The sequence below is a fragment of the Bubalus kerabau genome, chromosome 4 (genome assembly GCF_029407905.1).
Source record: "Bubalus kerabau isolate K-KA32 ecotype Philippines breed swamp buffalo chromosome 4, PCC_UOA_SB_1v2, whole genome shotgun sequence".
Taxonomy (NCBI): domain Eukaryota; kingdom Metazoa; phylum Chordata; class Mammalia; order Artiodactyla; family Bovidae; genus Bubalus; species Bubalus kerabau.
The window spans coordinates 95,903,463-95,910,920 of NC_073627.1; the positions used below are offsets into that span (position 1 = coordinate 95,903,463).

At 36.9% G+C, this 7,458-nt stretch overlaps 1 long non-coding RNA gene across 2 annotated transcripts in view; it reads left to right on the forward strand.

The window, feature by feature from the left end:
* Positions 1–6,330, forward strand: part of LOC129650000 (uncharacterized) — a 104,522-nt gene extending 98,192 nt beyond the window's left edge. For both annotated transcript variants that reach the window (XR_008713519.1, XR_008713520.1), the window contains one exon: positions 4,970–6,330. This is a non-coding gene — a long non-coding RNA (uncharacterized LOC129650000). The remainder of the gene's footprint in view (positions 1–4,969) is intronic.
* Positions 6,331–7,458: the final 1,128 nt, after the last annotated feature.

The window sequence follows — 7,458 nt, forward strand, 5'->3', positions numbered from 1 at the left end:
TAATTTAGCTTGGAACTGGTTTCAAACATTAAACAGCCTCTCTCCTGGGCTCTCCCTGTTTCTGCTCTCTTCCCATCTTTGGCATCTCACTCTATCCTCATGCTGAGGGTCACTTTCCTTTCCAGCTGGATCACCCAACTTTCAGGCTTCTTAAATGCAAGAATCAAGGAAACTTAGATTTCACCTAAGCTTAAGTCCTCTATCAATCCTGCATGAACTCAGCTGTAGCAATGCTATTTAAATGCATATGCTTATAATAGGTAAATGTTTGTAAGATATTTGAGACATTTTCATTTGTCTTCACACATATTGTCACAGATAAACCTTGCAACAGCCCAGCAAAATTAGGATTACTTTAATTACCTACACTTGGCAGATGAGAAAATTGGGACTCCGGGAGGTTAATGACTTGACTGAGTTCACAGTCAAGACGAAATACAGAAGTGATGGGTGAATAAGAAACAAACCTTGGTTTGTAGCTACTTCCCTAAAAACAGCAGAGTCTGGAGATGTGGAATACTTCTTTCTTTACTTTTATTTCTTTTCCTGGACCCTAGACCAGTCTTTTAGCATTCAGGTTGAAGTGACTGTCCCTGAAGCCACTTGGTTTGATCTCCATTCATTTCCGAGGCAAACCATTCAATATGACAGTAATCCAAGTCTATACCCCAACCACTAATGCTGGAGAAGCTGAATGGTTATATGAAGGCCTACAAAACCTTCTAGAACTAACACCCCAAAAAGATGTCCTTTTCATCACAGGGGACTAAAATGCAAAAGTAGGAAGTCAAGAGATACCTGAAGTAACAGGCAAGTTTGGCCTTGGGGTACAAAGTGAAGCAGGTCAAAGGCTAAGAGTTTTGCTAAGAGACTCTGACTCTGCTATGACTCTAAGGTCATAGCAAACACCCTCTTCCAACAACACAAGAGATGACTCTGGATATCACCAGATGGTCTATATCAAAATCAGATTAATTCTATTCTTTGCAGCCAAAGATAGAGAAGCTCTATACAGTCAGCAATAACAAGACCAGGAGTGGACTGTGGTGCAGATCATGAATTCCTTATTGCCAAATTCAGACTTAAATTTAAGAAAGTAGGGAAAACCACTCAGCCATTCTGGTATGACCTGAATCAAATCCCTTACAATTTTACAGTAGAAGTGACAAATTGATTCAAGGGGTTTGATCTGATAGAAAGAGTGTCTGTTAAGTTTAAAAATAAAATAAAATTTAAAAAAAAAAAAAAAAAAAAGAAAGAGTGTCTGAAGAACTATGGATGGAAGTTCATGACACTGTATAGGAGGCAGAGATCAAAACCATCCCCAAGACAGAAGAAATGCAAAAAGGCAAAATGGTTGTCTTAGAAGGCCTTACAAATAGCCAGAAAAAAAAAAAAAAAAAAAGAGAAGAGAAAAACAAAGGAGAAACAGATGCACATCTGAATGCAGAGTTCCAAAAAATAGCAAAGAAAGATAAGAAAGCCTTGCTAAGTGAACAATGCAAAGAAATAGAGGAAAACAATAGGATGGGAAAGATTAGAGATTGCTACAAGAAAATCAGAGATATTTTCAAGGGAATATTTCATGCAAAGATGGGCACAAGAAAGGACAGAAATGATATGGACCTAACAGAAGCAGAAGATATTAAGAAGAGGTGGCAAGAATACACAGAAGTACTATACAAAAAAGATCTTTATGACCCAGATAACCATGAGAGTGTGATCCCTCATCTAGAGCCAGACATCTTGGAGTGTGAAGTCAAGTAGACCTTAGGAAGCATCACATGAACAAACCTAGTGGAGGTGATGGAATTCCAGTTGAGCTTTTTCAAATCCTAAAAGATGATGCTGTGAAAGTGCTGCACTCAATATGCCAGCAAATTTGGAAAACTCAGCAGTGGCCACAGGACTGGAAAATGTCAGTTTTCATTTCAGTCTCAAAGAAGGGAAATGACAAACAATGTTCAAACTACCACATATTTGCACTCATTTCACATGCTAGCAAGTTAATGCTAAAAATCTTCCATAGTTAGTCTTCAATAGTACAAATTAGTCTTCAATAGTACAAGAACTGAGAACTTCCAGATGTACAAGCTGGATTTAGAAAGGGCAGAGGCACCAGAGATCAAACTTCTAACATCCATTGGCTCATCAAAAAAGCAAGAGAATTCCAGAAAAACATCTACTTTTGCTTCATTGACTACACTGAAGCCTTGACTGTGTGGATGTGACAAACTGGAAAATTCTGAAAGAGATGGGAATAAGAGACCGTCTTACCTGCCTCCTGAAAAATCTGCATGCAGCTCAAGAAGAAGCAGTTAGAACCGGACACGGAACAATGGAATAGTTCAAAATTGGGCAATTAGTACGTCAAGGCTGTATATTGTCACCCTGTTCATTTAACTCGCATGGAGACTACATCATCCTGGGCTGGATGAAGCACAAGCTGGAATCGAGATTGCAGGAGAAATATCAATAACCTCAGATATGTAGATAACACCACACTTAGTGGCAGAAAGTGAAGAAGAACTAAAGAGCCTCTTGATGAAAGTGAAAGAGGAGAGTAAAAAAGCTGGCTTAAAGCTCAACATTCAGAAAACGAAGATCATGGCATCCGGTCCCATCATTTCATGGCAAAAAGATGGGGAAACAATGGAAACAGTGACAGACTTTATTTTCTTGGGCTCAGTAATCACTGCAGATGGTGACTGCAGCCACAAAATTAAAAGATGTTTGCTGCTTGGAAGAAAAGTTATGACCAACCTAGACAGCATACTGAAAAGCAGAGACATTACTTTGCTAACAAAGGTCGGGCTAGTCAAAGCTATGGTTTTTCTAGTAGTCATGAGAGCTGGACAATAAAAAGACTGAGCACCAAAGAATTGATGCTTTTGCACTGTGGTGTTGGCAAAGACTCTTGAGAGTCATTTGGACTGCAAGGAGATCAGACAATCCTAAATATAATCAATCCTGAATATTCATTGGACGGACTGATGCTGAAGCTGAAACTGCAGTACTTTGGCCACCTGATGCAAAGAGCTGACTCATTAGAAAAGGCCTTGCTGCTGGGAAAGATTGAAGGCAGGAAGAGATAGAGATGACAGAGGATGAGATGGTTGGATGGCATCATGGACTCAATGGACATGAGTTTGAGCAGGCTCTGGGAGATGGTGAAGGACAGGGAAGCCGGGTGTGCTGCGCTCCATGGGGTTGCAAAGAGTTGGCTATGACTGAGTGACTTAAACTGAACTGAAGCCACTTGTGTGACAAGCATGCTGTATTCTGTATTAAGGATTTGAAACTAGTGTGAATTTTAATTAGAATATAGGTGTTAGGGCTGAGAGGACACTAACGTTAGATTGAAATAAATAAGGATTGCTAAGAATCAGAACCCAAATGTCCATTTTTTTCTTAAAAACGTGTGCATGTACTCAGCATTTAAACAATATTTTCAAATTAGCTTCGATAAAGACATTGCAGGGACTTCAAGGTACTTATATGGCACTGTGCCTATCTTTAAGGAGTTTATAACAGAGGAAGTAAAAAGAAAAGCTTTGAAAATAAAGCAAAGCTATTTGCAGTCAGATTTTGGCTCTATGCCTGGCAACTCAAAAAGATTCCTTGAGAGGAGAGATTTCCAACTTGAGCATTTAATTTTGAACTGTGACCATTGTATTTTAAATTGTGCTTTTAGGTATCGTTTTAGATGAGTCTGTCTGTGTACCCACCTGTTTCATACACCTGTGTATATTCATGCATATAAGTGTGTTATTCATGCTGTAAGTCAGTTGTCCTGCCTGTTTTGAGTTCATAGATTATAAAATTGTCAGTTGCTTAAAGGCAGGAATAATATATCTGATTATTTTAAATTGTATTTATTTATTTAAGTTTATTTTGGCTGCACTGGGTGTTCATTGCTACATGCAGCGTTTCTCTAGTTGTGGTTCAGTTCAGTTCAGTTACTCAGTCATGTCCGACTCTTTGCGGCCCCTTGAGTCACAGCACGCCGGGCCTCCCTGTCCATCACCAACTCCTGGGGTCTGCCCAAACTCATATGCATCGAGTTGGTGATGCCATCCAGCCATCTCATCCTCTGTCGTCCCCGTCTCCTCCTGCCCCCTATCCCTCCCAGCATCAGGGTCTTTTCCAATGAGTCAACTCTTCGCATGAGGTGGCCAAAGTATTGGAGTTTCAGCCTCAGCATCAGTCCTTCCAGTGAACACCCAGGACAAGGGCTATTCTTCATTGTGGTTCATGGGCTCTAATTGAGTTGGCTTCTCTTGTTGCAGAGCACAGTCTCTAGGTGCATGGGCTTCAATAGTTGCAGCATGTGGACTCAGTGGTTCTGGCTAGCAGGATCTAGAGCACAGGCTCAGTGGTTGTGGTGCTCAGGCTTAGTTGCTCTGTGACGTGTGGGGTCTTCCTGGATCAGGGATCAAACCCATTTCCTCTACATTGGCAGGCAGATTATCAACCACTGGACCACCAGGGAAGTACAATACTGATTATTTTATCTAATTATTTATTCATTTATTTATTTTTGCTATTCTCATAATATTTAGAATAGACAGCACGTGGCATAGTAGAGAGAACATGAAATTTATGCGTAGCTTGGACAAGTTTCATACTTTATTTGACTCATTTCCTTTTCTGTAACATGGGAATAATACTATAAATCTATAGGTTTATTGAGAGCACTACATGGGATAATTTTTATAAAGCAGCTGCAACAGTGTCCCACTGATGGTGTTCAAGGAAGACCTGCATCTATGGTTAATATAACATATATATATTCCCTATATCAATTATATTTGTCTGTTTATGTGGCTAACTACCAAACCTGCCTTCTTATATTACCCCTGTCATGTAAGCACTGAGTCAATTTTTTCAGATGAATGAGGCAAGACATAATAATGATGAAAGAGTTATAATGATATTTGTTATTAATAACTTTCTCATACCTGTCAAGGTGGTCCTTGGTGGAAAGTAGTGTGTCCTGTGTTTGAGAGTGGCTGAAGATGTGGAGAAGGAAATGGCAACACACTCCAGTATTCTTGCCTAGAGAATTCCATGGACAGAAGAGCCTGGTGGGTTGCTGTCCATGGGGTCGCACAGAGTTGGACACTACTGAAGTGACTTAGCGTGCGTGCATGCGTGAAGATGTGATAAACCACTTCCCAGTACCAAAATAAAGGGAGCCGGAATGGAAAAACCAGGCCTAATATGCTATTGAATTTCACATGATTATTTCAACTTTCTCTTTGTGAATTATCTGAAAATTGAAAAGAATTTTTAAGTAGAAAAAACTTTAATTTGTATTCCATTTATGTTCCATTTTAACATGGCATCATTTTGATGAATTCCCCATCCAGATGGAGTCATTCATTTCTAGGAAAGAGAAAGGATGGATTGGGCTCATGCTCAGTCATCCATTCATTATTTTTTCCCTTATAACACAAAACCAAATAATTAAAGAATTAGAAGATTTTAGTGTTGATATTGTCTGATTTGATAAACTTTCCCTGTATGTATTTTCTTAGTTTTGTGTGTGTGTGTGGGAGAGGGGGGTATAGTTTATTTTTAATAAAATTGCCTCACTGTAAATGTGAAGTTTGATATTGGCCATTGTGGACATTTGTCTCATCAATATCACAATCAAGTATCTTTCATGACTTCAAATGCTTTCTCTTAACTCTTTTGAAGTCAGTTATCTTTCTCAACCCCTGGCTATAGGTAAGCACTGATCAGCACTATATCACCTTGGTCTCTGGCTTATTTCACTTGGCAGTTTGTTTATGTTGGTGCACGTACCTATAGTTTGTTCTTTTTTATTGCTGAATCTATTCCATTCTAAGGATATGCTACACTTTCTTTATGTACCAGTTGAATGACATTTGTATTGTTTTTAGTCTTTGGTTATTTATAATTCTGCTATGAACAGTCATGTACATGAATTATCCTGGCATATGTGTTCCTTTGTTTTAGGTAAATATTTGTGATGAGAGATATTAGGATATAAGGTTAATATATATTTAACTGTATAAGACACTGCCAAACTGTCTTCCAGGAACGCTCTCTCACTGTGCATGTGGAACCAGCATGTTATGAGAATCCTAGTTGCTCTATATCCTTGTCAACACTTGGAATTGTCTGTCTTTTTAGTTTTTATATTTCTAGTGAGTGAATATTGGTATTTCATCATGGTTTGAATTTGTGTTTCTATAGTGTCTAGTGATGTTAAGTATCTTTTCAAGAATTAAATGGCTATTTTTTTGTGGGAAAGTATGTTCAAATCTTCTGCACATTAAAAAAAAAAAAACATTCATAGGTGTCATAGAGTTGTCTTATTATTGAATCATGTGTTCTGTGTATACTCTAGTTACAAATTTATGTTGTATATATGTTTTACAAGTATCTTTCCCAAATATAAGTCTCACCTTTTGCTTTCTTAACCTTGTTTTTCAAAGAGCACAATTTTGAATTTGAAAGTTCATTCAATCGTTTTTATTTTCTTTTATAGTTTGTACCCTCTGTGTTCTAAGAAATTCTTATCTCACCCAACATCATAAAGATCTTCTCCTGTCTTTTTTTCCCTTTAGAAACTTTGATTTTAGTTCTTGTATTTAGGTCTCTGGTCTGTCTCAAGTTACTTTTTTAAGTGCTATGAAAAGAAAATGCTTCACTTTCATTTATTTCCTCATGGAAAAACATTTTTTTTTTTTTTTGGAAAATCATCCTTTCCTCATAGAATTACCTTGGTAACTGTTAAAAATCAGTTAACTGTATAAGTCTGAGTCTGCTTTGTGATTCTGTACTATTAGCCTAAGAATATAGATCAATAAAGACATAGATCAGTACCATACTGCCTTCATCAGTGTAGCTTTATAGTAAATTCTGAAGTCAGATAGTATGAGGATTCCAAATTTGCTTTTCTTTTAAAGATTTGCCCATTATAGTTGTTTTGACTTTCCATATATGTACCTGTATAGTTTAGAACCAGCTTCTCAGTTTATTCCAAGAGACTTGCCAAGATAATTGGAATGTGCAGTCCATTAAAATATAAGTAATTATTGATATGATTAGGCTTCTGTCTACATTTTTCTCTTTAATTTTCTGTTGGTTTCATTTCTAATTTGTTTATCTATTCTTTCCATATTTTTAAGGATTATTTGAATAAATTTTAGAATTTCTGTGTATGTTTTTCAGAGTTTTATTTAACTCTATGATTTTAATATTCTGGTTATGACTTTGTACTATAGATTTAAAGAAGTTACCATTTGGGAAGAAAATTATTTCAAAATAAATATGTTGTTTTTAAAACTACACTATCAATATCTGAATATATTTAAGAATTAAATGAAATATTTAAAATATATATACCTGACAAAGGACTTGCATACAAAATTTATAAAGAACTCCTACAACTCTATAATAAAACAACAATTAACCTGATAATAA